The sequence below is a fragment of the Tamandua tetradactyla genome, chromosome X, assembly GCF_023851605.1.
Source record: "Tamandua tetradactyla isolate mTamTet1 chromosome X, mTamTet1.pri, whole genome shotgun sequence".
Classification (NCBI taxonomy): domain Eukaryota; kingdom Metazoa; phylum Chordata; class Mammalia; order Pilosa; family Myrmecophagidae; genus Tamandua; species Tamandua tetradactyla.
The window spans coordinates 34,450,939-34,461,461 of NC_135353.1; the positions used below are offsets into that span (position 1 = coordinate 34,450,939).

Below are 10,523 nucleotides of genomic sequence, written 5' to 3' on the forward strand. Positions count from 1 at the left end.
GAGAAATTTCTATTCAGATCCATTGCCAATATTTTCTAGTTATTTGTCTTTCCATTCTTGAGTTGTAGCTTCTTTATCTTGTATTTTATAGATAGACATCTCATATCAGACATGTGATTTGCAAATAATTTCTGCAGTCTTTAGGTTCTGTTTTCACTTTATTGATGGTGCTCTTTGAAGCACAAAAGTTTTAAATTTTGATGAAATTCAGATTATCTCTTTCTTCTTTTATGCTTTTGGTTTTGCCAATTCTGAGGTCATGAAGATTTACCTAAGAGGTTTTTGGTTTTAGCTCTTACATTTAGGTCTTTGATTTATTTTAATTTTTTATATGGTGTGAGGTAAAAGTTCAACTTCATTCTTTTACATGTGGCAATCCAATTGACCCAACATCACTTGTTTAAAAGATTATTTTCCCCTCACTGAATGGTCTTGGCACCCTGGTAGAAAATCAGTTGACTATATGTACTTGGTTTTATTTCTGGACTTGCAATTCTATTCCTTCAATCTATTCTTTTTTTTTTCCAAAAGTGTTTTATTGTGACCTCGACCAGCAAGGAGATGGGAGGCAAGAGCAAACCTGTCTCCCTGATCCAAGAACTAAGGGAAATTTATAGGATGGAAACAGGGAGGTGGGAACAGTGACGGGGATTCAGATTGGTATATTCTGATTGGTTGCTTATAGAATTGTCTATCTATAGTAGAAATATGCCTGTGGGCCAGATCTTATTTTCCTTGTTGAGAAGCCCCTCATATTTCATTTTCTCCTGATGACTCCTCATCCCTGTAATATTGGTTCAGAGGAAGGTGATTTCTATTCCTAGTGTTTCAGGGGTAGCTCAAGGGACAAGAATCTGTGTGTCTGCTAATTCTCTGATTTCCCTTGTGTGGCTGTTTGATTACTTGTAAAATGAGCTCAGAAAAGGATTTTTGCTATGGGAGAGCAAGAAATCCTGATAAGTTTTAGCCTGAATTTTGAGTTTTATTTATTACTCTCAGCTATATCACCCATGGTTTCAAAACAGTATTTTGTCCAAATTTCCAATGATTGACTCTTAAAACAAATATTCCACCAAAATAAAATATTATTATAGCATAAATGTCTCAAAATCAGAGAAAAACTAAAATATTGTCAATTCCTTCAACCTGTTTCTGTGCCAGTACCACTCTGTGTTGATTGCCATTGCTTTTTCAGCAAATTTTGACATTGGGGAATGTGAGCCCTCTTTGTACTTTCTCAAGATTATTTTGGCTATCCTGGGAACCTTGCAATTTCATATGAACTTAAAATCAGCTTGTCAATCTCTGCAAAGAAATCAGCTGAAATTCTGGCAGGGATTGCATATAATTGTTGATTAATTTGAGTAGTATTGCCACCTTAACAATATTAAGCCTTCCTACCCCTGAATATGGGATGTTTTTCCATTTATCTAGATCTTAGTTTCTTTCAACAAAGCTTTGTAGTTTTCAGAGCACAAGTTTTGCACTTCTTTTGTTAAATTTATTCCTATTTTATTATTTTTGATGCTTTTGTAAGTGGAATTGATTTCTTAATGTCATTTTTGGATTGTTCATTGCAAGTGTATAGAAATACAATTGAATTTTGCATATAATCTTGTATCTTGAAATCTTGCTGAAGTCATTTATTATTTGTAATAGTTTTTAAAGGATTCTTTAGGATTTTCTACATATGAGATAAAGTCATCTGTGAACAGAAATAGTTTTACTTCTTCCATTATCATTTTGATACCTTTTATTCCTTTTTCTTGCCTAATTGCACTGGCTAGAACTGCCAGTACCAAACTGAATAGAAGTAATAAAGTGGACATCCTTGTCCAGTTCCTGATCTGAAGGGGAAAGCTTTCAATCTTTCACTATTAAGTATTTGGGATTTGGATCGCTTTTTCAAGCTCTCCTTTGATTAGTCTTAATTGAGTTATCCAACTTTCTCCCCCACTACGAATGTCTGCATGCAGTTGCCTAACTCCTTATCCCAGCCTTGCTCATAAAGACCCACTATTCTAAGTAGCATGATTTTGAAAATTCTTTTCAACATTGCTTATGGTGGATATTTTTGCCTCTGTATCCTTTGCTCTGTGTGAGATAAGCCTCATTTCCTCCAACAATCCAGTCCTTACATTTCCTCAGGGTGAAGCTCCATTTCCAAGATTATTGGATGCCCACCTCCCCCACAGACACAAGTCTGCACAGAAACACACATACATAGTATCATGATTACCTGACTCCCCATTTCCTGCATGCTTGAAGCTAATATGCACTTTGTTTCAGCTTATACCACTTTGTAATTGTTTTGTTAGTTCAGATATTTTTCACTTGGTTTTACTAACCATCCTGTAAATTTCTACATAGCAGGAACCAGGAACCCTGTATTTTAATTTCATCCCCCATAGGGCCCAACACAAAGGCTTACAGAAACAGAAGGTGCTTAATAAAAGCTGACTACTTCAGTCAAATTTTGTACTTCCATAAGGACACCCTCCTGTTTGTGGGCCTCTGTGAAAATTAGAGCCTGTCCGGATACCATTCACACCATTGTCAGTACCCCATTTCCATTTCCAAGCTTTTTCTTTTCTCTTCCTCCTTATATTGGCCTAGTTTCAGGAGACAGATAATTGGCTTCATCAATTTTTATAGCTTAATGAAAATCACAGCCATGTTTACCTGCTTTCCTTCCGGGGTAAATGCATCACAAGCAAAGGCAAAGTCATTCTCATAGCACTTGTTTAGTAAATTTATGATTTTATATTGTCCCCATTAAAGCAATTCAGTCCACTCGCTATGACCTCAAACATGGCCATCTTTAAAAATGAGTACTTCCCAGTATGGAATCTTCATTCTCAGTACCAGACCCATGCTGGGGTTTGAGGGTTTGTAACAAAGGTCTCAGATTCCTGTGTACAGTGCCTGATGTTGCTTTCTTTCCTGTGGCATTTGCCTGTTGTCTGTGCTTTACTGCAACTAAAATATTGACATTTCCCTACCTACCTCATTAACCATATAAATGCCATAAAATGAAAATCCTTTGCAATAAGGATGCTACAAATAACAAAGCATAGGGTATGTCCTTGTTTGAACAGCTAAAAGGCCAGGCTGAGCACTAGTTTCAGCAGAGAAATGTTCCTTAAAAATTTCTAATTTTAAATAGAGAAGTTTCAGATTTACAGAAAAATAGTGTAGGAAGTACAGAATTCCCATTTAACCTCACTATTATTAACACTTTGCATTAGTGTGGTATCTTTGTTACAATTGATGAAAGAACATTATTATAATTGCACTATTAAGTATAGTCCATGTTACTTTAGGGTTCACTCTGTTGTACACTCCTGGATTTAAATTTCTCTTTTACTTGTAACACATATATATATAACTAAAACTTCCCCCTTTTAACCACATTCAAACATATAATTCAGTGATGCTAATTACATTCACAGTGTTGTGCTACCATCACCTCCATTCACTACCAAATTTTCCCATCACCCAAAACAGAAACTCTGTGTCAATTAAGCATTAATTTTCCATTCCCTATCCCTTCCCAGGCCCTGATTCTATGAATTTTCTTCTTCTATTCATTTTATATTATGTGAGATCATACAATATTCGTACTTTTTGTCTGGCTTATTTCACTCAACATGATGTCTCCAAGGGTCATCCACATTGAAGCATGCATTCGAACTTCATTTTTTTTTAAACATGTTTTATTGTGAAATATAATACATGTACAAAAAAGCAATATAATTCAAAGTATATTGTAATGAGGAGTGATAGAACAGATTTCAGAGTTTGGTATGGGTTACAGTTCCACAATTTTAGGCTTTTCCTTCTAACTACTCCAAGACACTGGAGGCTAAATGAAATATCAATATAATGATTGAGCAGTCATATCCATTTTTGTGTGTGTGACCCACTTGTTTTTTGTTTTTTTAATTGTGAAAAATAATATATATACAAAAAAGTAATAAATTTCAAAGTGTACCACAACAGTTAGCTGTAGAACAGATTTCAGAGTTTGGTATGGGTTACAGTTCCACAATTTTAGGTTAGTCCTTCTAGCTGCTCCAAGACACTGGAGACTAAAAGAAATATCATAATGATTCAGCAGTCATATTCATTTGTTAAATCCATAGCTTTTTTTCCTTCTTTTTTTGTGAAAAATAACATATATACAAAAAAGCTATAAATTTCAAGGCATAGAGCTGTGACAGCAGGTCAGCATTATGCCTTCATGGATTGGGGGCAGATGTGACCTGGCTGTGCAGGTCAGCACTTTCTTAGAGCTGGGATTTGTTGCTGAAGGCTGAACACATGTACAGTTGTAGGACTGCTGTAAAGTGTGGTTCCCAGAGCTGAATGACATGTTTGGGGACCTGTGCACATGCGTGGGCTTAGGAGTGTTGTAAGCTAATGTGCAGAGCTTGGGGGACGGGGCAGAGTGTGGCTGTGTGACCCTATGGGCAGTGGACCTTGGGTAGCCTGGCTTTGGAGGTTAATGTCTACAGCCTTTATGCACTGGCAACAGCCTGCAGGAAACATGGAGCAGGAAGTAGTGCTTGGGAAGGGTGGTGGAGAGGTGGATTGGGCTGCACTTGGGGTGGGGCTGTGGGGCTGGTACATGCACTGGGGGCTATTGGGGTGGGGGTGTCTGGAGTGCAGGGAATGTGAGTGGGTGACAAGGTTTGCATATGTGGGGTATGGGGTGAGTCGCCGGTCATGCGGCTGCTCTGGTGAGGGTAGTGTGCCCAAGGAATGCAGCCTGGCTTACTCCCTAGTCCCCAGCTCCCGTCTGTGCACTCCTATGGGTTCTGTGCCTCTGTGCCAGGCTCCAGCTTTCTGCCTCTCAGTTCCATAACCTCTGCACCCAAGTCTGCTCCATGTGGTGCAGATGCTCTCCCAGGTCAGCCACACTCCCGAATTGCCACCTCAGTTGCCCTCCTCTCCCTTCTCTAACTTTTCCGTGGAGCAGGGATAATCTTGAGCTACTCTGTTCAGCCATCTTCCTAGACTTTCAGAACTTCATTACTTTTTACAACTAAATAATATTCAGTGGTATTTCTATATCACATTTTGTTTATCCATTCTTCTGGTGATGGGCTATTTTGAAAGTTTTTTAAGGCCCCTTATTGGCAGAACATCTTAACAAACCTGTGACGTCCTCCATCTTGGGAGATTTTAATTTTTTTAAACTATTTTGAAATAATTTCATGTTTACAGGGCAGTGGCAAAAATAATATAAACCACATATATAAGAACTCCAACATACCCTTAGCCCCCCAGATACACAGACAAATGAATTTCAACATTTTGCCAGTCCCAATGCACCTATCTATCCATTTATCTATCTATCTATCTATCTATCTATCTATCTATCTATCTATCTATCTATCTATCTACCTATCTATCTATCTGTGGTCTGTCTGTCCATTCACCCATCCATCCATTAATCTATCCACCTTTTGAACATTTGAGACCAGGCTGCACATGTCATAGCCCTTGAATACATAATACATCTGGTCACATTTCCTACAAACAAGGATACCCACCCATGCAATCACCCTAAGTGCTGTTATCAAGTTCAAGAAATGTAACATTGATATAAAGCTTACATTCTATATTCTAATATTTTCTTACATCCCAATAATGTCATTTTAAGCCTTTTCTCCTCCATAACCAGATCCCATCCAGTATCAGTATTACATTTAACTGTCATTGTATATTTAGCTTCTCTTTCCTTTTTGTTAAATTGTGAAAACACATATACAACAAAAATTTTCCCATCCCAACCTTGCAAGTGTACCATTCAGTGTGATTAATCACATTAAAAATGTTGCAGTATCCTTACCACCATCCATTACAGTCATTTTCCTTTCTCACCAAAGAGAAACCTTTTACTCATTTTGTATTGAATCCCCATTGCTTTTGCCTCTCACCCTTGGTAACCTGTTCTCTACTTTCTGTCTCTGTAAGTTTGCATATTCTCTGATCTTTTCTTTATGATTGCCATGGGGCTCAAGTATATCATCCTAAGTCTATAACAATATTGCATGCTTTGATAACAGCCAAACGTCAATAGCATACATAAACTTTCTTCCTATATTCCCCATCCCTGCACCTTTACGTAGTTATTGTCACAAATTGCATATTTATACATTGAGTTCAAGGTCATTGATATCATTAAACTTTATGCATTTTGCCTTTTAGATTCTGTGGGAAGTAAAAAGTGGAGCTACAAATAAAATGCACAATAGTATTAATATTTATATTTACCCATGTTGTTATCTTTACTTGAAATCTTTATTTCTACATGTAGGTTCTTTCAGTTGTCTGGTGTCCTTTCCTTTCAACCTGCAGATCTCCCTTTCGCATATCTTGTAGGGCCCATCTGTTGGTGATGAAGTCCCTAGCTTTTATTTATCTGGAAGTGACTTAATTCCTCCCTCATTTTTTTCTGTATACAGAGATTTTATTCAATTTTAAAAGAAAATCAGGACCTTAGACAAAGTTTTGACCCTATAACAAAGCAAATCTGTCCAGCTTTAAACTAAATTCCAATAGTAGCCAACTTCTCAGTAGTTCTCAAGGTCACCCTTAATGAGCTCTACTGACATTTCTATTTTCTTCATCCCATATGATATAAAACAAAACCAATCTAAATGCCTTGAAAAGCTTTATGTAGTCATTTGAGTTTTACAAAAGGTTTCTCTAATGGTATACCAAAATAATTTTTGTGTTCTCTTCAGACAGCTCTACTATAATATACAGCAATGTTTATCCTGATAGTGAGTCTTCTGTAAACAACCAATACTCTTTGTTATGGAAACCAATCTACTCGCAATTGAAACAGTCCACAGGTTCTAACTTGGAAATACTAGGAAAACAATATGGATGCATTAATCACAGCACTTCAAAGATCTACTTTACATAAAGAATTGATGTGAACAGCTACCCTAATACAAATTTTACTTTTCTTGAGCCTGTAGGCTTGTCATTTAAGTCAATGACAGCAGCTGTGGCTTCATCATGAGATTCAAAAGCCACCATGGCTTGACCTGTTGGCATACCTTTTTCATTGTATTTTTAACATACTGAGCCTGAGATTATTTGCTAACCATAAAAGAAATATAAAATCTCATCAATAGATCCAGTGAAGAGCATGTTCTTCACTTTAATGACTGTTGGTCCTGGTTTTCCAGAACTAGATCCAAGGCCAAGGGGTCTGCCAATGTGGATTGGGTGAGGGCCAGGGCCAGGGCCAGGCCCAAAGGCTGGCAGCCTACTCAAATGTCCAGGGGTATTTCCAAGATGAGGAGGGTCACTTTCAAAGGTAGGGAGACCACCTAAACTACCAGAGCCATTTCCAAACTTCTGAGGGCCCCCTCCAAATCTTGATGGCCCACTTAAATTATCTGGTTCTCTTCCAAAACCTGGACCATCCAGTCCTAGACCAGGCAAACCACTGTTTCCAACAAAGGCATACTAGGCTTAGAATCACCAAAGGTCCCTCCTAATCCTATAGTAGGGAGTGGTGGCCCAAAGTTATTAGGCCCATCAAAATTATCAGGAAAATTAAATGGAGGCCCATTGTTGGCCTCTTTGATCCTACAGTCAAGAAGGCATGCACTTCATTTCCTGCACTAGGCATTCCAGCTCTGGATATTCCTTCATTGGGCATTCCTGCACCAGGAATTCCAGCACCGGGCATTCCTGCATTAGGTACTCCAGCAGCAGGTATTTCTGGAACTGGAGGATTACCTGGCACAGGCATCTTTAACACCTTTTTCCTTTGGACAGAGGGATTTTTCTCAATCTCTCTGGTGTCTTCCAGGGTAACCATGTGAACAAAAGCTTCTTTCCTATGAAGTTTTTTATGGTGTAAGCATTCAGACCTACATCATCTTCATTCTTGAACTAGACTAATGCCTGTCCTAGACCTTGCCCATTGTTATCTGCAAGAACATGAACAGCATTTTCATCCACCGGGATTCCCTCTAGGAACTGAAGAACATCCATCTTGGTAATGCTGAATGGGATATTTGTAATGTGGGGACAGACTTTGGCAAAGTTGACACCCCCCTCTGGATTTAACATCATTTCTCTTTGGTCATAGCTGAAACTCTCGAGTCTTTCTTGAATCATATCGATCTTTTCCAGCATACCTTTCTTAGTAATTGGGTGAACTTGAATAAAGCTATTGTCCATATATTGTTTATGATGGCACAAAGCAGCCTTGTAGTCAGTCTCATTCCTGAACTCTATAAAGCCTTTACCTTTTGCTTTCCCATTGGGTCCATAAGCTATATAAATATTATCTTCCACAACATCTAACTTTTAAAAAAATCAGTGACATGTTTGTTTTTTGCTTCAAATGGTACCCCTTCAAGTAAACACAAAACCAGCCTCATGTGGTGATCTTTGCTTTGACCTTTTCTGCCCACTGGGAGATTTTGACCTGGGAAGTGTCTGAGGAGGGGAACAGATTTGTCTAGAAGGTCTCATATTTTGCTTAAAGGTGATATGACCTCCAGCAGCTACCCACTGTCTCTCTGTTGCAGAGCTAACTTCCACATAGCATTGAATCATCAGCATCTTGTTTCATTTCAAAGCTTCAAATGTATCTTTAGGGGAGAGAAACTTAACCAATTCATTCCCATTATTTTTACCTATATGATCTTTTAACAAATGCACTTCAGAGAGCCCATGAAAAAACTCTCTGACATCATTTTCCATTGCAGAAAAGGGTATTCCATGTACACTGATATACAAATTATCAAGGTTGATGGGAAGTGGCTTCACACTGCTTTGAGAGTTCATCTGGATAGGATTAACAGGATTCAAAAGAACCAGAAACATACAGTTCAGGTTATTGTTCATATTCATGGGTGCTCCAGGGCCATTTATTCCAGCAGGTAGAGGCACCATGGGTGGCAGATTCAAGGGTGGCATGCACGACATAGGTGGCAATGGGGTCATAAGTGGCACAGAAGGGACTGGAGAGATTGGGGCACAGGAGGCACGGGAGACATTGTAGGTACTTGAGGAGGAATTGGTATTGGGGGAATGAATGGCATTGATGTATTAGCTAGGGTTCTCTAGAGAAACAGAATCAGCAGGAGATATCCATAGATATAAAATTTATAAAAGTGTCTCATGTAACAGTGGGAATGTAGAGTCCAAGGTCTTTAGGGCAGGCCACAAACTGGTAACTGATGAAGGTCATCAACAAACACTCAGGAGAGGCTGACTGGGCAACAGTGGGGATGTAAGGGTCCAAGGTCTGTAGAACAGGCCACAAGCTGGTAACCAATGAACGTCATCAGTGAACTCTCAAGAGAGACTGGCTAGACAACCATGGGAATGGAAGAGTCCAAAATCCATAGGGCAGACTGTGAAGCTGGAAATTCAAATGAAGGGTCTGGATGAACACCACAGGAAAGGCTCACTGGCTGAAGCAGAAAGAGTGACTGTCTCTGCTGAATCCTCCTTAAAAGCCTTCTGGTGATTAGATTAAGCATCACTCATTGCAGAAGACACTCCCCTTAGTTGGTGTAATCAGCTGTGGATACAGCCAACGTAATCATGATTTAAGTCCATGAAATGTCCTCATAGCAATAGACAGGCCAGCGCTTGCCTGACCAGATGACTGGGCCCACCACCTGGCCAAATTAACATATGTACCTGTCCATGACAGATGGCATTGCTGGGATTGGAGAAATTGGTGGCAGTGGGACTGTGTTCATTGGAGAGGCTGTCCTCAAATGGTTGAGCTAAATGTTGGGCTCCCAAAAGAAGCCCCCATATTTGGAGGGGCCATTCCTATGCTGGCTGTGGAAAATGTCTGTCTGTTTTTGTTGCTTTCATGAACAGAAAGTAGCAGCAGTAACTACACTTTCTGGCTTGTGAGATGGCCAGGCAGCAGGGACCATGGCTTCTCCAACGCAAGGAGGATTTCTGAACTGGCAGGTGTGGGAAATTTCCTCTTTAATATTTCCTTTAAAGAGGAAATATTTTGGAAAGAAACTTCAGAGCTGACAGAAGCAACAGAGCCTAGAGAAATGACAGCCTCAGAGCTGACAGAAATTTCAGTGCAGAGATTACACAGGTGTGGACACATGGAGAACAGAGACATGGATGTTTGAAGATGCTTGGAGCCCAGCAGATGTTGCCATGAGATGTTAAGCAAGCCCAAACTTGGAGAAAGTCAAGGGAAGCCAAGAGATGAAAGCCAACCCCAGAGAAGCAAAGTGAAGGTTCCCCCACATGGACAGAGAGTTAAAGCAACAGAACCCAAGAGCAAGGGACTATCATACCTTCCCCTCTGACAGAGGTATTCCTGACCCATTGGCCTTTCTTGAATTAGGTAACCTCTTGCTGGTGCCTTAATTTGGACACTTTCACTTCCTTAGAACTGCAAACTTGTAATGTATTAAATTCCCCTTTTGAAAAGCTGTTCCGATTTTGGTGTATTGCATTCTTGCAGCTAGCAAACTAACACATGGGGTAGAAGGTAT

General features: G+C 39.4%; 1 pseudogene; it reads right to left on the minus strand.

Moving 5' to 3' along the window:
* Positions 1-6,957: 6,957 nt before the first annotated feature.
* LOC143671771 (RNA-binding protein 12-like) lies at positions 6,958-9,938 on the minus strand (annotated as a pseudogene).
* Between the last annotated feature and the right edge of the window lie 585 nt (positions 9,939-10,523).